This window comes from Panthera pardus, unplaced genomic scaffold (assembly GCF_024362965.1).
Source record: "Panthera pardus isolate Hobbes unplaced genomic scaffold, ASM2436296v1 HiC_scaffold_16, whole genome shotgun sequence".
Lineage (NCBI taxonomy): Eukaryota > Metazoa > Chordata > Mammalia > Carnivora > Felidae > Panthera > Panthera pardus.
The window spans coordinates 7,920,918-7,942,948 of NW_026526721.1; the positions used below are offsets into that span (position 1 = coordinate 7,920,918).

General features: G+C 52.5%; 1 long non-coding RNA gene across 1 annotated transcript; it reads left to right on the top strand.

Moving 5' to 3' along the window:
- Positions 1–1,421: 1,421 nt before the first annotated feature.
- Positions 1,422–5,279, top strand: LOC109249782 (uncharacterized). The gene is made up of 2 exons (XR_002072756.2): positions 1,422–2,019; positions 5,140–5,279. It is a non-coding gene; the product is annotated as an uncharacterized LOC109249782 (long non-coding RNA).
- The last annotated feature ends 16,752 nt before the right edge of the window (positions 5,280–22,031 follow it).

The window sequence follows — 22,031 nt, forward strand, 5'->3', positions numbered from 1 at the left end:
CACTTATCCAACCGAGCCACCCAGTGACCCCTCTGTGCGAGTACCTTGCACCCTTTTTAATTGGGTGGTCTGTATTCTCATGATTGAGTTGTAAAAGTTATTTTCCTAGTTTTTTCCTCTATGCTTTCCTTTAAAAATGTTATAGTTTTAGCACTCGTATTCAGGTCAAGGATCCACTTCAAATTAACTTTTTTGCATGACGTGAGATAGGACTTGAGGCTCATTTTTTCCACATGGAAATCCTGTTGCCCATTCATTGGAAAGACTATTTTCCCCCCATTGAATTATCTCGTCACCTTTGTGGAAAGTCAACGGGCCATGTAAGTGTGGATCTACTTCCAGAGTCTATATTCCATGCCAATGACCTGTCTGTCTACCTGTCTGTTGACACACAGTCTCAGGTGCTACATGGGAGAGACAGAGATGAATCAATAAGTTGACAGTGGTTGAAGCTGAGTAATGGGCACAGGTAGGGAGTTCGTTACCCTATCCTATTTTTGTACAATAAAATGCTTTCTAAAAGGGAAAGCTTTGAAACGCATGGCGGGGGGAGGGGGGGGGATGGGACGTCTGGCTGGCTCGGTAGGTGGAGCATGTGACTCTTGATCTTGGGGTTGTGAGTTTGAGCCCCACGTTGGGTGTGGATAGAACTTAAAAATAAATTTTTTAAAGCAATAAAAATAAAAAGCACGGGGAGGGGGCGGTGGAAAGGTTAACCTCCCTTGAAATACCAGCAACGCAAATTAGGACACTCTGTTTTCACATCCCCGCTTTGATACTTAAGGGCAATCCCCCGTTTCCCTTGGCGATGCAGACTTGTAGCTTTACCTCCACGCGCAGAGACACACGCCATCTGCTCCGAAGAGATGGACTATTTAAATGCGAACAATATCACACGAGAACATTTGGGACAGTGCTTATGTCATCCTGAGGTGAAGAGGCCTTTCTTAGCAGGACAGAAAAATCCAAAACTATAGAGGAAATGCTTGACTTCTAATGACATGAAAACGTATCACCTCCATATGTCAAAAAACAAAATCACAGACAAATTAAAAGATGAGGGGCAAGCAGGAAAGCATTTGCAATATATAAAACAGCCACCTGGTAGTTACCGTAATCTCTTCAAGTCTCTTTAAAATTCATTAAGAGATGTAGGGGAGCCTGGCTGGCTTAATCAGTGGAGCGTGCAACTCTCGACCTCAGGGCGGTGAGTTCGAGTCCCACGCTGGGTGCAGAGATTACTTACACAATAAAATCTTAAAAAAAAAAAAAATTATTAAGAGGTGCAGACTTCCACTGCATTCGTAATGTTATTTGTACGTGTCTGCTGAGTCGATAAGTTGATCTGCAGAATTTTTATACCTTTTTTGTTTTCATGAGACATTTGATAGTAAATCCAGGATGATGAAAAGGAACCAAAACAACAGAGGAGCAACCCCTTAGGAAACCGACAAAGAGGTGAATGAACGCTCCTACCACTAACCAAATGTGATACAGTGATTTGCAAGAAGAAATACGTATCTGGCCTTTGTCCACTGTTCCCGGCACACAGTTCCAAAACTTGGAATCTCCTATACAGGAACCGCAGGGGCCTCTTTTGTTACAATACTTAGTTTTGTTCCCAGTCCCCGAAACAGCTCCAGAGCGGTAAAGGGGCAGTGGGCGGCTTTTGTTATTTATAACCAACCCCTCTCCGCGGAGTGACTTTCGGAGAGCCCCCGAGGGCGGGGGCTGGTTGCCAGGGTAACCAACCTGCGATCCCAGGGTTGGAACTCCAAGCCCCGCCCCCAGCTCTACGGAGGGGAGAGGGGCTGGAGATCTGAGCTCGGTCGCCCGTCCCACCTTTGTAGGGAAGCCCCCACCGGAGCCCAGGAGGACAGGGCCCAGCGCTTCCCGGCTGGTGAAGGAGAATGACGCACCAGGACGGGTCTTGGGTGCTGTGCCCCCTCCCACATCCAGTGCCCTACGCATCAGTTCCAGCGGGCTCTCCCTGAGTTACACCTTTTTTCCAATAAACAGGTAATCTAGGAAGTAAGCTGTTTGCCTGAGTTCTGTGAGCCACTCTGGCAAATCAGTCAAACCCAAGGAGGGGGTCACGGGAGCCTTCTGATTTCGGGCCGACTGGCCAGAAACACAGGTGACAACCCGGACTCACCAGGGGTGTCTGGGGTTGGGGGGGGGGGGGCAGTCCTGTGGGACAGAGCCCTACACCCGTGGGATCTGACGCTACTTTTAGGGAGACAGTATCCGAACTGAGTTGGCCCACAGGACACCCGGCTGGCGTCTGGAACATTCCTCGGACGTGGGGGGAACCCCTCTCCCCACAGCAGAATTTGGTGCCAGAACTTTTACCTCGATTCTAAAAAGCTCATTCCTTCCACATCACCACGATTCTAATATTAGCACAAGTCCCACAGACTGTGGGGTCCATTCGTGTCATGGGTTTTATTTTCATTCTTCCCACGTTTCTCTTACAAATGAATGGTCCATGTGTCACTGGCAATATGTGACACTCGAGGACACACGGACGGCGGTAGGTATTAAGCGGCCGCTTATTGTACTAACAGAATTACTGCCTTGAAACAATAAATGGCTAATACTTTTGGCTAAGGGAACAGAAAAGCCCGTCCCCACGAACTGAATTCCTCATGGTGACCCCTGCCGAACAGCTTTGTCACTGGTCCCCAAGCCCCCGGATCCTCGTCTTAAGGACTTTTCCTCCAAAGGCAGTGAGTCTCTGAGTCCGCAGGAAGAAGGCTCGGTTCCTCCATCGCCCGGAGCACAGGACGGGGAGGGGATGAGCCACAGGTGGATGGGAGGCCCCTGGCTGGAGGGCCTGCGGGCGGCCTCCCTACAGGCACGCCTGCCTCCACAGCAGCGCCCGTGACAGTGACCCTGCTCGTGGTCAGGCCCCCCTACCGTTCCTTGCACTGTAGAAACACGTCAGCCCCTCCCTTCCCTGCAGTTTCAAAGAGACGCCCGAATACTTCGATTTTACAACAGAGAACGCAGACGCCGAGGGGCTTTTCCCCCAACGTCTGGTTGTCCGTCCAAATGGTCAACATCTTTCTGGTTTTAGAGCCCGAATGCCCACATCTCCGACCCGGCTCCTGGGTTTACTGCGCTTCCAGAAATATGGGACGGTTTGGATGCCGGACCCGGAAAAGCCTTGTGTCAACTTTATTTTGCCTACTCGTTTCTCTCGTCCCCTCCCGGGTGCTCAGGACGAGGGGACCGACCTCGGGTGCCCTGGGTAACACCTGGGCCCAGCTGGGACCCTCAGATCCTGATCAGACACGCCACCCACAGCCCGGGCCCGGGGAGCATCCCTGCCTTCTGTTCTCCACCTCGGCCTCCTCCACGCCCGTTCTAACTATTCTCCCTTTGCCCACACGGATTGGCACGAAACCCTCAACTCCTGCATTTTCTCGAGATGCCCAGAAGCGCGTCGGGAGGGGGGTGGGTCCCCGTACCCCCTTGAGCACCCGACAGATCACAGAAGGGAAGAGATCCCAGCTCGTCACCTTATCACCGCTCTTCCCTTCTCTCCTCGCGAAGGGGCTTCGAGCAGGAGCCGAAGACCCCGGCAGCACCTGCTCAGTCGCCCCGCCACCCGCTTCAGGACTAACGACGGCACCACCGCCCTCTGTCTCGGCACACGGCTGTCGCCGAGGGTCACCCGGAGTGAAGTCAGGAGGGCCTCGGGGGCCTCGGCGTCCGTCCGGCTCTGATCTCACGAGGCAGGGCGTCCAAGGACTCCCGATCAGCTCAAGAAGGGCAGCCTCTTGCTAGGGAGTGCACCTGTTACTAGCGAGCCTGAGACCCACTGCACTTAAGAGAACCACGCTGCGTAAACCAGCGGCTCCTGGAGCTGACGTGACCGAGCTCTGTTTGCCACCAAGAGACAAACACGTGGCTCGCTGTCTGCAACAAAAATCCTTTGGAGTAAACACAAAAATAATTATGGGCTGACCTCCCCGAGCCCTAGACTTAAACTGGGTTAGACGAACTTTAGAAAGGAGACTTACAAACGACGAGTGTAATAACAAGCCCGTCGCCCCTTACCCACGGAGGGCACATTCCAAGAAACCTCAGGGATGCCCGAAACCCGGATAGTACCGAACCCTATAGATACTATGTGTTTTCTTTTTTTTTCTAATGTCTATTTTTGAGAGGGGGGGGGGGGGGGAGGGGCAGAGAGAAAGGGAGAGACAGAAGCCGAAGCAGGCTCCAGGCTCTGAGCTGTCAGCACAGAGCCCGACGCGGGGCTCGAACTCACGCACTGTCCTTCAAGCACAAGGACAGTAATTCCCGGAGAGACTGTCACGAAGAGTGAGGTGGCCAATATGAAAACTGCATCACTGGGTAAGAAAGAGTGCACTCCCTGCCTCTCTGCCTCCAAACCCTCTGGCCAATGTGATGACCCTAAAACAGGCGTCACTGCCCTCTCCTGTGGCACCAGCCCCTTAGACGACATCTCAGGAGCCCATGGCGTGGCCTCGGGCCCCCACTCTGCCCTTGCCCCCTCCATTTTCCCTTTGGATTGGATGCTCCACCAGTCTGATTTATTCAGTGCTTGTGTCGGTTTCCTTGGAGGCTCTAACAAATTACCACAGCTTGAGAGGCTTCACACGATACCAATGTATCATCTTGCAGTTCGGGAAGTCCCAAGTCCAAAATGGGACTTGCTGGGTTCCAATCAAGGTGTTGGCTGGCCCGTGTTCCTTTCTGGAGGCTCTAAAAGAAAATCCACCGACTTGCCTTTTCCAGCCTCTAGAGGCCACATGTACTCCTTGGTCTGTGGCCCTTCCGCCATCTTGAAAACCAGCAACACGGGCCAAGAGCTTCTCATGCCGCCATTGCTCTGGCCCTCCATCTTCTGCCTCCTCCTCCACTTACAGGAACTTTTATGATTATGTCGAGCCCATCCAGATAACCTGAAAAACTCCGCATCTCAAGGTCATCTGATCAACCTTAAATTTCATATGCTACCTTAATTCTTCATTGGCACGTAACTTAACATATCAAAGGTTCTGGGGACTAGAACACAGACGTCTTTGGCTGGGTTGGGGGGGGGGCATTATTCTACCTCCGTCAAAACACCGTGGCACTCACATCTCTCTGCCTTTACCTACGCAGCTCCTTCTGCTGAGAATGCCAACTCCCCGATGCCCATTCCCATTCCTCAGACTCATGTATTGTTGAAGATACTTTTCAGGTGTTACCTCCTCTGTTGGTCTATTCCTCTTCTGAACCCGTAAAACTTTGAATCACGCTGATCCTGTGTTACGACGATTATTTATGCGCACCGGCCCCATTAGACGGAGAACACCCAGTGCCCACCGTGTCAGGACCTTTGCTCACTCAACAGAACTTTGGCACTACGAGGTATTACTTCCCTCTTTGTGGATGGAGGGCCGTATTTCCAGCTTGTCTGTCCTTCCCGGGATCTACTTTTCTGCTCCTAGACGACCACCACCACGCTGGTTTTATCGCAGTGGCTTTATAGAACGTCCTGACACCTGGGAAAGCAAGTTCCCCACCGCCACTCACCCTGTGCCCTACTGTTCGTCTTCCTCCTGTGTTTCGTGGCTACTCTCTCAGGTGCTGCCTCTCCTATCCTTATGGTGATGGCCACCCACGTGTGTCCGTGCACCAATGCTGATCAAAGCGCACACTTGAAATACGTCCATCAACGAGAGTCTACGCTGAATGCAGCTGCCACTTTGGGAATTTCGCAAATACGCAGGTGGTTAGACTAAAACTAAGGATCTTTCTTTTCCTTCTTTATGAAACTAAGTACTTGACCCCATGTTAATAATTTGGCTCCTTTGGGGGCGCCTGGGTGGCTCAGTCAGTTAAGCGTCCAACTTTGGCTCGGGTTGTGATCTCACGGCTTGTGCGTTCGAGCCCCACGTCGGGCTCTGTGCCGACAGCTCAGAGCCTGGAGCCCGCTTCGGATTCCGTCCTCTCTCTGCCCCTCCCCTTCTCATGCACGGCCTCTCTCTCTTTCAAATGTACACATAAAACATCTTTTAGAAATAATAATTTGGCCCCTTTGGTACTAGTCAGTGCTGTTGGCTAAGCACCCCTCCCCGGAAGCCTTCTCGGGTACACCCAGCAGCTTGCAGGGTGGCACCCCCTGCCCTGGGTGGCTCACAGGGGAGCCCGTCACTCGCCTTCCCTCAAGCAGTGTCAGGGAAGAGAGTGGCCAGCCAGGCTCCTCCTCTTGCGGGGCTCGTGGGGCACCTCCTGGAGCAGCCTCGAGGGTTCTGAGATGCGATGCCTCCCTCCAGCCAGCTTCCCACCGCAGAGGGTGGATCTCACGCGAGCCCTTCTGGTGAAGCACCTTGGCCAACGGAGCAGAGCCCCACCTCGGTCTGTGGAGCAGAGTCACGACCGCGCCCCCTCCGGGAGGTCTGGAGGTTAGCTCTGGGAGGGGGTCTCTCGCAGTCCCAGGTGCAGAGACCGCTGCCTATACCCTATACTCTTCCGGCTCTTAGAGTTCTCTCACTAGCCAATCACCCATTACTCTGGTTAATAATTCTTTTTAATGTTTATTTTTGAGAGAGACAGAGGGTGAGCAAGGGAGGGGCAGAGAGAGAGGGAGACACGGAATCCAAAGCGGGCTCCAGGCTCTGAGCTGTCAGCACAGAGCCCCACCCGGGGCTTGAACTCACAAACCGCGAGATCGTGACCCGAGCCGAAGCTGGACGCTCAACCGACGGAGCCCCCCAGGGGCCCCTGGGTTCCATCTTCTGATGGGACCCTGACTGACGCACGGCTGGGAAAACAATTCTGTGGTGAACGTCAGTGGTCTTTCACGGAAAAGGAAGGACGACGGAGAAAGCGGTGCCAGGAGCCCAGAAGAACCAACAGCTGTGGACATGGCCACCAAGGATCCCCGAGTCCTGGTCCTCATGCTGCTTTGCAGTCCCCTCCCACACTGAATACGGCCGACCCGGTGGCCCAGGAAGATACTGTAGATGTGGCATGTTGTCAGGACAAGCCACAGACATTTGTGGCTTCCGCCTTGTGCTCCTCATGTGGCTGAAGTGAGGTGCTATGTCATGAGGCCACTGCAGGAGCCCTCTGGAGAGGTCCACGTGGGGAGGAATGGAGCCTTCTGCCCACAGTCAGTGGACGGCCGAGGCCTCCAGACAAGAGCCCATAAGGGAGCTGCCTTGGCAGGGACCCTCCAGCCCCAGTCAAACCTTCAGATGACTGTCGCCTCCACTTGAGCGACCCCACCCCGAGGTCATCCAGTGGAGCTGCTCCCAACTCCTGGCCCAAGGAAACCAAGAATAATAAATTATTTGTTTCTTAAAGCCACTAATTTGGGAGTGGGGAGGGAATTTGTCATATACGTTACATAGCATTAAATACCAAATATGCATGGTCTCAGAGCGTCTCCCACAAAATGCCTGCTACTTACAAAGGGAAAATTAGTAAGTTTACAATGGAGAAAATGGAAAAATACCACTTTGACGAAGCGATCAAAGCATCACCAGTACTGAGATATAAGAAAAGCATACGCCTCCTGATATGAATTACTGAAAACAGCACGTCATCATTTCCTGGTGTTCTTGCCCGAAACATGCAGTCATGATTTAATCACAAGAAGCATCTCAAGAGCCAAAACTGAGGAAAATTCTACAAAATAACTAGTCAGAGCTCTTCAAAAATGCCGAGGTCATGGAGGGGGGGGAACACAAGACCAAGGCGATGTCTCAGGAGGAGACTAGAGATATGTGACAAATCAAGGTGGCGTGTGGCCCTGGGTGGGACCTGGTCCAGAAACCAGGTGAAGTTTGAAGAGATCTGTAGATTAGCTGATAACAGTGTCAGCTAGTTTCCCAGTTTCATGACTGTATTAATGACCACATAGTACGTTCAATGTTGAAGACACAGGATGAAAAGTATCTGGGAACTCCCTGTCCTACGTTCATAACTTCTTAAAAATCCTGACGGTATTTAAAAATTAGAAGTGGAAACTAGTATCTTTCAAGAACGAAGGTAAGACTTGTTTCCAAATATCAAAAAGCAAAATAATTTACTGCTGCAATAAAGAAGAAACTAAAAGGTGTTCTGCACGCAGAATGAAAATAGTCCTAATCAGAAGTTCAGGGATGCAGGAAGAAATAAGGAGTAAGAAAGAGGGTAAATCTGAATTTGGGTAAACCCTACTGAGTGCTGACTGTATAAAAAGCAAGCATAAGTCTATTGTGGGCTAAAATTACCCAGAATTAAAATATGGTAACAGCATGTAAATTGAGGAGTGTTTACAGTTTAAAATATTCTGAAGCCCCTGCAATGTCTAGGAAAAGGGGAGACACGCTTAAGTAACATTAGTCTTTGATAAACAAACGACACACTTTAAATCTCTATAGTAACCACTAAAGATAGAGTAGAACACTGTATAACTTACAGACTAGTGGGGGAATTGAAAAACTGAAATGGAAAAATACAATTGAAAATAGAATTGCAAAATATACAATCAATCCAAAAGAAGAAGAAAATGCACAGGAATAGACACAAGGAGGGGCGGGGGGAGAAAGAGGAGATATACGGTGCAATCCCAAATGATAGATAATTCCAAATATATCAGTACTTATATTAAATCTAAGTGGACAGAAGGTCCGGTTGAAAACAAAAAGACTTGCAGACTGGATGAAGAACACATCCATGATATATACGAGACACTGTTTTTGCAAAGACACATCAAAAACATAAGGATATAAAAAGGCTACGAGTAAAAGGGTGGCAAAGGTTACGCTGCGCAAATACTAATCAAAAGAGGACCGCCGTGGCTGTACTAATTACAAAGCAAAGCTGAAGGCAAAAATGGTGACTAGACAAAGACGGGACATTTTCTTCTCGGGGGAACCCCGGATGCATTCTCACTGAAGTGAGGAATAAGAAAGATACCGCTACGTCTCCGCTGTCTCCACAACTGCACTGCACAGTATCGTTAGACGCGGGCGAACGACAAACAGATAAGCACCGGCGGGCGGGTACAAAATGTCCCTATCTGCAGGTGGCATCGCCGCATTCTGGAAAAACGCGAAGATCCCACGGACAAAACCATTAAGACACAATGAGAGAATTTTGTGAGACGGCGGGATCTAAAACTAATGTAAAAGCCAACGGCCTTGGGACGCCAGAGTGGCTCAGCTGGTTAACCGGCTGACTCTGGGTCTTGGCTCAGGTCACGATCTCACAGTCGGTGAGACACTGACAGCCGGGAGCCTGCTTGGGATTCTGTCTCCCTCTCTCCCTACCCCTCCCCTGCTCGTGCTATCTATCTAAATCAATATGTTTTAACAAGCCAATGGCCTTCATGCGTTCATAAAACAACTGGCTAGAAGATATGCGGAAGAGAAAAAACCCCACTGAGCAGAAACAAAGAAAAACCACCTCGGTGTAAAAATAACATGCAACGTGGAAAGCTTTTATGCAAAGAACTTTAAAAGACTCCTGAAAGACACGGAAAGTGAGGTTCACAAATGAAAAGACATACCATGTTCGTGGATACAATGCTAATTTCACATCAAAAGAAGTCCAATCTCCCCAGCTCATGACGTACAGCATTTTCTTCTGAAATTAGTTATTCAACAACTCACGTGGCGGAGAACGAGCCAGGAAGGGCGACCTGAAGGGAAGAGGGTGGGGCTGCCAGATGTCACGCAGCCTCAACATGAAGACAGCGGGGTTGTGGCAGGTGGACGGACTTACAAACCAGCGTCTGGAAGATCCTAGGAACTGGGTGTCACCGTACGACAGATGACAAATGCGGGATCTTTAACGGATGGCGAAAGATGGGCTTTTTAATGAATGGTGTTGGGACACCAGGGTAGCCGCCTGGGAAAACAATACAGTTGAATCTGTGCCTCACCGAACACACAATAAGAGCAACTCCAAACGGATCGAAGATTTAAATGGAAAAAAAAAAAAAAAAGAAAGAAACCATTAAACGATAGTAGAGTGGGGAGAACTTTTCTATTGCCCCAAATACAGAGTATAGACGGTTCTAGATTTAAGGGGACTTAAGTAACGGAATGAAACGCAACGTCTGGGCCCTAATGGGATCCTACTTTGAACAGACCAGCACTAAAATGTTATATTGGGGACGGTGGGGAAACTTTGACTTTGGACCTGTCGACAGGAACTGTTCATTTTGTTCGGTGTGATAATTATATTGTTTAAGCAAGAAACTGCCGTTAAAAAAAGAAGATGCTTACTGAAGTAACGTGGGGTGAAATGTCACATCTTCAGCGAAGACAAGATTATAAAGTCGAGGTGATGTCAGCAGATTATCGCAGGGACGCATAAAGTCTGAACACTTCTGGTTTGGGAAGTTTGTCTTCCCAAAGTTTGCCTGTTTGTCCTCAGCACAGTCAGGAACTGCTTTACAGTCTGAATTTTGTCAGAGCAGACATCATTCTAGAAAATACCAAAGACAGCACGAATCGAACGCTGATGCGGACACACACCCCCAGCTGTGCTGCATGCGGCCGGTGCCCGAAGCCCCAGGATCACCACTGTCCCGTCGGCCGGCCAGGGCACCTGCCAGGTGTTGTACGAAAGGGAAGGAGGAAACCATTCCTCCCGAGGACAGAGCGAGGCCCCGAAGCCAGGTGGGAGGACAGCAAACGGGCGGAATCGTCCAGGAGGAGTCCTGCACGGGCTGCGCGCCCAGAGCTTTCCGGGAGCAGCCTGGGGAAGTGTCGGGGTCCTGGGCTCCTCCACTTTCTTGCCTCTGCAGGGTTGAGGCCCAAGCCGGGGAGGGGGACAGACCAGCAGGTCCTGCAGGAGAGCCGACCGGGAGGCCTGGAGACAGGGCCCTTCCAGCTGCAGCAAAGAGAACTTAACTCCGCCCACCAGTCTTGGGGAGAACGGGGGGGGGGGGGGGGGGGGGTCGTAAGGTGGGTAGGGTAGGGGGACTAGAGAAATTCCGTTTTGTCACCAAAACCGTGCTTTATTCGCGGGCTGGTGTGGTTTGGGAGAATTTGGTCATGCAAGAACAAATCCTTCCTCAGGGTAGACAGTCCAAGGTAAGGAAGGGGCAAAGACAGACTCACTGGAAGCATCTCACATGGGCAGCCGGCTGGTCCCCTGCAGTCCTTCTAGAAAGACTGAGTCGGTCAAGGTCCCGGAGGTGGTTTTAAGCCCCCGAAGTTTCCTTTGACCATATGCTGACCCTTGCTGTCACCTCCCCAACCCAGGTTTGTATATTTAATCTGGAAGGGCGTTGGTTTTCATCTTTACGAACCCCTAAGCTGCCGCCGTGACATGCTGGCACGTGGCCATTTCTTAAAAATCGGCTTTGGGCCCAAAAAGCAACATTCTCTTGGTGCGGTTCTCCCCGATTTCCCGGTTCCCCTTCACCCACTTTCCCAGTCCTGGGCCGTGGCCCCCTTCAGGCCACAGCCCCTCGCCCGTCCACGCTGACCCCGCGGCGGCTGGCACCCTGCCTTTGCCAGGCTCCCCCCACCCGCCCCCGCCTCAATGGCCCACGGGACCCGCTGGGGTAGCTGGTGCCTCTCTCCAACCTGAGAATGTTCCGCCAGGTACCAGAGGGAAACAGCGTCTCCATCCTTGATCCCCTAGCAGATTCCCTGCTGGAGGGATTCACTTCCAGCCTGATTAGCGAAAACCACTTTCAAAGAGCTTTTTGGGGAGAGACCTTACTGGTCTGGCCGGATTCCCAGATGCAACAGGACAGGCATCTCACACCTACTTTACATCAAGCTTTGGAGAGAGCAGAGGGGGGAGGAGGTGGGGGGCGGGGGCAGACGTTAACTCTGACACAGGTACTGGGGCGCTGAGGGGGCACACGCAGGTGCCACCCAAGGGTCCTGGACCGGGGGGGGGGGTGGGGGGACACCAGCGAGGACCAGAAGCGCATCACAGGCGGAGGCTGAAGCAGGCACATTTGAGAGGCTCGGGATCAGGAAGGCAGGAGGCTGTGGGTGGGGGTCAGGTCTTGGATGAATTTTCCAGAACCTCCAATGATGTCCGGGCAGTGGCAGGGGTAGGGTTTTAAATAGAACAGGCCAACGTCAGTAAGTGACAACTGTCAGGGAAGGGTGGGCGGGGCATGAGCAGTGGGAGGCGGCTCCAGGAGGCAGTTTGGGGGAAAGGGGAGTAGACTTCAGTCTACAAACCGTGTCCTTGGGCGGGGTGCTCAGCGAGGCTCCAAGCGGCACGCTGTTCTAAGAGTTTTGGGTGTATCCGCTCATTTCATCCCTGGGAACCCACAGGGTGGGCAATATTCTCATCCTCGCTTTTTTTTTTTTTTTTTTTTAATAGAAAAAGTTGTATTTATTTTTGAGAGAGAGACACAGCGTGAGCAGGGGAGGGGCAGAGAAAGAGCGAGACCCAGACTACAAAGCAGGCTCCCGGCTCCGAGCTATCAGCACAGAGCCCAATGCGGGGCTGCAACCCATGAACCGTGAGATCATGACCTGAGCCGAAGTCGGACGCTCAACGGACTCGGCCACCCAGGCGCCCCTTGTGCCCATTTGAAAGACTAGGAGGCAGAGACCCAGGGAGGTCGAGTACCCTGGCCGGTCCGGGACGAGGAAGGCGTGTGGTGTCCGGCCCAGACTGGCACGTAACGGACACGTTAATGGTGGGACCCCCCCCCCCACCCAGGATGGTGTCAGGCCAGGCCAAGACCGGGGTGGGGGGGGGGGGGGGGGAGACTGGCACAGAACGGGCGTGTTGCCCGCCGACGGAAAACGCTCCCGTTGACTGCTTCCGGCCCCAAGAAAAGGGCTTCTCCAGAGGCTCACAATGGGGATGCCACCCCGGGCTCCCAGAGAAGATCAGTGAAACACCGCCTGGTAATTCAGGGGTCTTTACAGTCCTCGAATCACTCCCCCGCCTCTTCCCTCTGACCTTGCCAGCAACGCCCGTAAACCAGGGACACTGTCTGGGGGTCCCACCACTCCTGTCCCAGGGAAGAGCAGGATGGGGCTTAGCACTGAACACACAGCAGAGCGCCTCAGACTCCCTCCCCACCCCTCGGTAGGTCCTCACATCTCACGCTGAGGACGCTCCGAGGCAGGTGTCCCCGTCCCCGTTTTAGAGTTGAGGGAGACTAGGGCTCAGAGAGGCCAAGCAACTTGCCTGAGGACACACAACCAGTACAGGGCAGACCTGGGATTCCAACCAGCCTGACTCCAAAGCCGATTTGCTCACCACTGACTGTGCTAGGGACAGAGAAAGGTCTCCCGCGCGGGGCATCCGTTCTGAGCAGTCCCTACAAAGGAGTTTGCAGAGGCGTTAAGAGCAGTTTCTGGAGTCTGCTTGCCTGGGCTGGGGGGCTGGCCTCATCGCTGCCACTCACGGACACTCTCTCCTTGGGGCTTCAATCTCCTCCATCTGGGAAATGAAGGTCAGGACAGGACCCATCCCCCCTCGCTGGGAGGTTGGGTGCATTAAATGCGACGTGCCCAGAGCTTTTGTTGCTTCTGAACAGGGACTGTTGCGGTATCACAGAAAGAGGCTTGGTCTCTGTCGCCGGTGTCTGACCCAGAAACCCTAAGTCCCTTGTCACTCCTTGAGTGACAGGAGCATCTCTGGTCCTAACATGATGACCCTTGGGGGGCCCTGGACAGCTTCAGGATGGGGGCTGGTCTTTCTAGAGAGAGACCAGGCTTTGACTAGAAGCCTAGATCTTACTTTCAGCTCACCCCCTAACCTCCAGGGGAGGAAGGCCGCAAACTGATGTGATGAATCCTCCCTGAGACCCACCCCCTCCCCCCGTTCCCCGCCCCCGGACGAGAGGATTTAGAGCCTCTGAGCTGGTGAACATCCATGTGCCAGGAGGCTGGTGTCCCCCAACTGCACGCGACAGAAGCTCCCGCACTCGTGACCCCTCTGGATCCCACGCTCTTCATCTGGCTATTCGTTCGTGTCCTGCATAATAGCCAATAAATAACGCGCCCTCTTGAGTGCTGTGCACTGTTCTAGCAAATCACTGAACCAGAGGAGATCGCGGGAACTGCTTCACAGCTAGTCGCTCAGAAGCTGGCTCGGGACTCGCGACTGGCGTCTGAAGCGGGGGCTGTCCTGTGGGGCTGAGCCCCCTGCCCGGTGGGATCCCGCGGTAACTCCAGGTAGACAGAGTCAGAACTGAATTCTTGGGACACCCGGCCGGTGTGTGCAGGGGGTCAGAGCATCGGTTGGTATCGGGAGGAGAAATTAAACGCCTCCACTGCCCTTGTGCAGGCAAACTGACGGCAACGCGAGCCGAGGGCAGACGGTGCCAGCACACAAACTGGGAGCCGCAGGCTGGTCGTCGGGCTGGCCTTCCTCGCTGCTGGACACGCAGCTGTCCTGTAGGTGGTTCCCGCGTCAGAACTTGCTCCTGTACCAACAGACGGAGGCACGGAGGTGGCGTCCTCCTCCCGGCTCAGAGACTCTCTGAGGAGCAGAGGTAAGTCCCCGGGAGCAGGGCCAGAGGGTCGTGGATCCCTGCCCCAAACTTGCCCTTCCGCCGCACTGACAGGGGAGGCCGAACCCCCGCCCAGCCCTCAACTCTTTTGCTCCATCGATTGAAGGGAGGGGCAGAATTTTTCCTGAAGAGGCCAGATGTAAAATACTTTGAGGTTTTCTGGGTCAAAAGCCAACAATCTAGGATATTGTGGATCTACATCACAAAAGAAAAAAAATTTAATTGGTGAAACTCAAATATAATTATTGAGCACGTTTCTTGAGGTCCACTAATGAGTGCAATTTTCATTCTTTTTAGCGGGGGCTTAACATTTCACTGAATTGAGGCGCAAAGCTAGAGTTGCCTCTCGTCACCATCGGCTGCCCTTTGGGCAGATGAATCGCTTCAACTGAAGGGTCAGGCCGGAGTTCCGCCATGGAGGCTGGGTGGATTTCGCAACATGGGAATTTCTTGTGGGTTCGCATTCACGTCTACAAGAGCACCTGCTCGAACTGCGGTGGGAGGTCCTATACCTGCTGCAAACGCGTGTGGAACGGAGCCCTCGCTTTCGGTGTTCACTCCTGACAACACGGCAAGTGCAGTGAAGCAGCGTGACGTTATTCTGACATTAGCTCCTGTGGCGAGGACTCTACCATGGTCTGAATCCCGCGTAGGAAACACTGCTCTGCTTTGTGATTTTAGACGGCATCAGTGAAGAGGGCCAAGTCTGCAGCCAAAGCTAATTTCCAAAGCTCTTCGGGGTTGGGGAGCGGTGGTTGAGGGCCGTGCTTCTCATTCAGAGAAAGTTCAATCTTCTTGGTCCTCAGCTCAGAGACTGAAATAAAACCTCACCTGAAAAAAAACTACGACACCAGCGAACTGTCGTGGGGCAGCCCATGTCCGGATATCACGTTCCTCCTGCGGATAAAACTCCACGGACCCGGGGATGGTTCAGTCCACAAGAGAGAACGCAGCCCAGTGTTGACAATACTGGGTTCGAGAACGCTGGACTCGAATGTTCTCCGCAAAACACCTGCTGATTTAAGCGATACAGTAAATAGCCAGAGGCTCTAAAATCTGGTATCATCACAAGCTTTGGAAGCCTTTTCTATTCCACACGTATTTTTTTCCACCGTCGATTGCGACGCATCTTGAGTCAACCTCAGGTTGTATGGAACCCGTTTCCTCCACTTGGAGAACGTTTTTGCCCGCAGATGTTCCACCCAGGTTGTCGACGGAGCTGAAGTCTTGAGTAACTCGTCACTCGGCACAGACTCGTCAAACCACCGAGCCCTGCTGGTGCCACAGGTCAACCCCTGTAACAAGAGTCAGGGAAAGCCACTCAAAATCACTTGCCCGGCTTTTTAACGGACTGTTGACATCGCCCACAATATCCTCAACCCTTGGAGAGGCCGTCGTCAGAGAAAGGCTAACAGTCCTACACGAATTCACTTTCCCTGGGCACAGTTCTCCAGCCGCTGCATCAAAACATGGTTTCACTGACCCACTGCGGGTCTGTGGTTTCCGCTGCCTGGCGAACGAACGAGCCAATCAGAAACGCTGGTTGTAGCAACACTATCGTGTGTGTGTGTGTGTGTGTGTGTGTGTGAAGAAATTCTGTGATTAGATGCTCAATTTTAAATTTTCCCATTTTTCTGGCCACTGCTTTCTCGTGAGTTAGATATTTCGGTTCAGAGGCGTCACACCAGCATCTATGGCATTCTTTAGGACAGCCACCAACCACATCAAGGCACTTTATCAGTAACGAAACAATCCACCCTCCACCACGCCTGAGAGGCATGGAGGTATCGGAAGTTTCCTTTCCTCCTTCCTTGTTTTGACACGATGGGAAACACTGGTGAGAAAAAAACAAAACGTTGAGGCACGGCCACACGCGCGGCACTCAGAAGCCCAACGGGTTATAGCTGTGTCCCAGCTCTTTGTGATCCCCCAGGCAGGAAAACGACCGTGCCACACGCTCTCTGTGGCAGTTCCTCAACTCTGCCACCGTAGCATGAAAGCAACCCCAGAGAAAAACGCAAATTAAAAAAAAGAATAATCTGATGGTATTCCAAATTCTGAAGTTTAAATTTCACGCAATTTTCACATCGTGAAGTATCCGCCTGACGTTTTCCAACCGGTTAAAAGGTACAAACCACTCTTACCTGGATGGGCCATGGGAACACAGACTGGCTGTGATGTGCTGATACTTAGTCTATGGCAACGGCAGGAAGCAGAGGCCAGTCAGCCCTGCCTTTCTAGAGCTCTCCCGTCCCTGAAGGACCCACCACCGTGGAAGGAGTGCCAAGGGCCTGATGCCAGCCACGGATTGGGAAACGCAGGTAACAGTAGCAAGAAAGCAAGCGGAAACATTTCAGGGAGACAAAAAAGAAAAAAAAATGTGAGGCTTCCCTGGCGATCGCTGGCACATGACACATCTATTTTCTCTTCCATCCCGAGCCTATTTTTTACCTTTGTTCAGAGAATCCTAGAGAGCCTCCCTACCTCTTGGTCCAGAGCTACGGCCCAGGGTCCCTCTCACGTGGCAAGGTCTGGATGAAGGATAACGTATGGTGCCTGGAGTTGTGGGCTCGGACGGGGACCGAACGCCACACGGGACAACCAGTTGCTGCGAAGGGCTACCGGGCTTTTGGGTCACAACACCCCGGAGCTGCCGCCAGGTGAGGGACTGCTGGACCCTGGAAACCAGAAGCAGGGAGGATGACCCAGGGAAGAGGGGGAGGGGGAGGGGAAGGAAGCAGCACATTCTCCGTCTGGATTCTTCAGAGCCTCCTGGAAGCTATTTTGGTTGCCCAGTTGGATGAAAAAATCCAGATACATCTGTTCATTTCCAAGTTCACGAAAAGCCTGTCAGAATAAAAACTTTTCAGCACTACGGTGATTCATCGGGACAATGCAGGCGGTCTTAAATAACTAAGCTTCTTTTAGCCCCTAAGCTGAGAATCTGGATTAATTGAGATTAAATTAGTCTCACCCAGAACTCTGCTTCTGGTGGTCCGACAACTGGAGGGGGCAGCCAGCGGTCGGTTGTCCTGGGGATCTCAAGGTCAAAGTCAACATGGAGAACTTCCAGCAGGCTGCCCTAGAGGCCAGTCGCGGGCCAGTCGGGCCATCTTGACCAAGTTGCTTAAACTCTTCGGTTGTCTCAAATGTAAAGGGAGGCGCTGACCACCGCTTCTCGAGCGATCACGCTTACTGCCGCCCGAGGACCCTCGTAAGATGCGGATTCTGAGGCTGATGTGGCCAGTCCCCGGACCACCGAGTGCTGAGGGACGAGACCATCTCCACCTCCCCGAGACACCCTCAGGGTCATGGAAGGCATGATGGGTAACAAGTCTTGGAACAGACAGGCTTCTCGTGTTCAAGTGCCCAGGCTCTGCTCTTAACCCCCCTTCCATCGCCTCACTCACCATCACCTGCCTGACGAGGACCCACACCTCCCACCCCAGGCCCTCAATCCGTTCTCTGGCACGAAATCGCCCACTGGACTTCTCCCCTCAGATGCCCTGCAGGCCCTCAGCGCTCCGAGTCCTGTGACCGAACACGTGAGCATCCGGCCCGCCTGCTCTCCCTCAAGTGCCCCAGGCCCCGCGGCCGGCAAGCACTCTGCCCCTGCAAAGCCGCCGAGTCGACAAGCTGGAAGAAGCCCGGCTTGTCTCCCTCACCACCTCTCTCTCTGTCCACCCAATCCCAGAGATCGATCAACTCTCCTTCCCAAGTACGTGGACCCTATCCGTGTATCGACAGACACTGGCAAGGCCTCTCGATTTCTCATTACACCAGGCCTTGAACATCCTGTCGTCTTGTCCTAGGTTCTGGAACATTTCCACCACCACTTGCATGACTCCCATCTGCCCATTAGATATCGGCTTCGGCCTCGATTCCGCAGGGAAACTTCCCTCAGCACCTGGACCAGAATACACTCGGCTTCCTGGGAGGCGTTCGCCATCTATCTGCTTCCGCTCCCCAAACCAAACAGTGACATGCCGGTTGGTGTCACCCCTCGGACACAGCTAAGTGCCTTGCACACGACAGGTGTCGGGACTCCTCTCCTAGAGTCCTCACATCAGTTGCCCCAAGATCCCCGTTCATGTTCTCCTCCAGGATGAACGGACTGCTATCTTTGGTTTGGGTGTCTTCTGTAGGAAGTAGGAGGGATATTTCTCCTGGTCTTAATCCAACCAGTAAAGGAGAGAGCAGCCTCGCTCCTCGTACCCGGCCGCTCCTGGTCACCCTCTGCTAGGGCCAACGAGACAGGACTCGCAGGGGCAGGGCCGAGCCGGGGAGAAAGGCCGGTTGGTAATCATGCGCATGGGAAGGCCTCAAGCTTGAATCTTCGCAGCCCCTACACGATGGGCGGGGGACACCTTCGGAAAAGCTCTCAGCTCCAGGAAGGAGGGGACCAGTGTTGCCAGCGTCCACACCCCCACACGTGGAGGAAGCCCTCGGAGAGAGTCGGGACTCAGGTCAGAGGGCAGTGGGAAGCAGATAAATGCCGGGTACGCACTCTGCAAACAGCAAAGCACCAGGCAAGTCTGGGATTGGCGAGGGAGGCCAGCCCTGCCCATGCCGCCCCAGAGGCGTGAGGTCGGAGCTTCACCCCTGCAGGCCAGGCCCCAAGGGGCAGCCACGTGCGAACAGGGCAGGCCCAAGACCGAGAGCTGTCAAGAGGTTTGCTTTACAGGTAGACGGCCGTCTGTTACCTGAATTTTAGCTGGGGGTGGGATGGGGTGGGGGGTTACTGCTGCTCCCCAAGGAGTTGTCTCTACCTCCGGTGAACACTCAGACCCCATTATCAGATCTATTGCTTTCATCTTTATCCAAAGCCACAGGCCCGTGTGGTGCACACGTCCCTGTGAGGGAACGCCAGTCACGTATAGTCTAAAGCTGATGAACTGGCTTTTGCCCTAAGAAAATGGTGTCCTTAGGCTTGTTCTAAGGAAGGGAATGAAAAGGGAATCATGTTGAGGGACTCCAAGATGGTGGAGGTAGACAGTCTCCTACCACATCAACAAAATAAACAGAAAATAAAAACAGAAAACCAGCAGTAGCTAGCCCCCTCGTGCTTTCAAAACGTGGGTTATAACCAGTTAAGTTCTAAAAGCTTCCCCACGGTTATCAGTTTATGAACCCAGGAACCGATCGTCTACTGCTCCTGTTTCCTCCCTAACTCTGAAGGCTAACCACTCCACACGTCTGCCTCGGGGTGGCGACAGGGACGAGCGGAGAGGGGCCGCTGGACCCAAGACGACCAGGTCTAACCACGCTGCCTTGCCACAGTTACTCCTGCAGCCTCCTTGAAGTTGCAGAGGAAAATTCTACTTGCAAACCATCCTTTATGAGACATTTAAATATCATACGTTACCTCAAAGCAAACTACAAAACCTACAACCTCAGAATCGTAAAATAGACGTAAGTAGCAGCAAAACGAAGTACTGAAGGAAGAGTTACAACCCAGTGACAGACTCCAGGAATAAACACAAACTGGAAAATAATCCTGTTGAATCATCCACAGAAAACACTACTCACCTGAGTTCCCGGGGTGGCTGCTATATTCACATATAGAAAAAGTAGACTGATTCGTGCTGCAGAGTCAAGCTCTGTATTCAGTTACAGATTCTGTTTCTCGAGTGCTTCCCGTACCGAGCTACGATCCTTACGTTCATTATTAGCTCACCGAAGCCCATGCAGAACCCCATGTAGCGGATGCCACAGTTACTCCCACTCTACTGAAGAGGAAAGGGAGGCTCGGAGAGGTAAAGCGACTTGCCCAGGAGAAGAGCAAGGACTGGACCCGATTCCGAGCTGACAACCATGGGGCTTCCCAAACGTCGGTTTGCTCAGACCAGGGGGCCAGTGGCCCGGAGAACTCCTGCGCTTCACAAAGACCAAGTGGGGCCAAGGCGTGAAGGACGACGTCCCCGGCCCGCCGTTGGGACCCTTAACACGTGTCACCCTCACGGGACCTCCGAGGGCTGCGGAGAGGTCACATCAACCCAGTTCCAAAAGGGAAGATGCCAGAAAGACACAAATTGTTGAAGTCTGAGACACTCGCATCTGACCATTTCTGACTCTGTTGGAGGCTTGTCCGTGACATTTTACAATGCAATGTAAGTGATGAATCTTAGTTGCTCGTTTATATTTATTTTATACATCTGTATGTATAAAAGCTTCAATAATAAATCTACACTTTAAAATCTCTTTACTACAGACTTCTGTCAGATGAGCCGCAGGCACCTCCTGGCCCTGAGAGGCGCCTGGCTACAGGTGCAGGGTCACCCGGAAAGCTCCCCCCAAACCACAGCTGCCCAGGCCCCACCCCCACCTCCTCCATCCGTCACCAGCAACTCTGCCACGATTTGTCATCTCAAGGTGGGAAACCACGAACAACAAACCGCCTTCAGGTCAAGAGACCACTAGGTGTGCAGTCACAGGTTTCCGCCAGCCGAAAACTTTCCCACGTCCGAAATGGCCGAAGACCCCCCCCCCCCCCCCCCCCAGGGTCCTGGTGTTCGCTGACCCGGGAAATCTGAAGAGGAGTCTCGCTCCCACAAAAAAGGCCGTTACCGTGCTACCACGGGTCTTTTTGCAAACACGAGCGGCACAATGCAAACTTCCGGAAAGCGAGGCATACTCGCCCCTGGTTATCCCGCGTGTGCTGAAATCTGAACGTTTTAGTTGGCGACGTAGCTCTCTTTTTGTCTTTGGACAAGATTTAGGGTAAGAAAGTGGAAACAAATTAATGACGACAAACACCTGGTGCTCACCGGAAGTCGTGCAAGAGCACCCTACCCTGGTGCTCACCGCTCGCTTGGAGCAACCGGAACCCGGGCGGGACACAGGCTGCGCGCACACCAGCGAGAAAGACAAACACACAAACCGATGGTCCACTTACCTTGCTCAAGGAGTCTGCACAAAAAATATCTAGTGCTTGAAACACAGGGACACGTAAAACTACGAGGCCAGGTGACCCCCAGGGGGACGGCTGTCGGACACAGGGTACTGCTATGCATTTTGAGGGACAAAGAAAATAAGCTATTTTCTTCGGGTCTCTTTTCTTGTTCCTTGTCCTAAAAATTACTTACTGTTATGTTTTCACCCTAGGAAATGAAGTCTAGCGAAGGAGATCCAAGATTAAGAAAATGAGAGCTTCTGCTCTACTCTGACACCAAGGGCTTCTCAATGCGGGGGGCCACCTGCTGTCCCAGGGAGGGTTCTAAGAAATCCGAAGACCATCTCAGGATACCAGAATGGGCCCCCGCCCGCCTGCCCTGCCCAAGCCTTAATCTTAAAATTTCAAACTGTCTTCATATATGGCACTAAAAACCAACCTCTGGTATCTGGAACAAACCATCTGACCTATCAGTTCTGGTCACCACTACAGAACTGGACATAAAAACGAGTACTGAGCTTGTATTCTGAGAGCAAAGTAAAGGCCAAAAGGAAACTGGAGAAGTGCCCTGGAAAAAATTTTGCATTTGCTATCCTGTCTTTGTATTTTGTTTATGTATTTTTTATCATATGACTTACTGCAACAGTCAGTTTCACAACACAGGAGCTGAGGAGG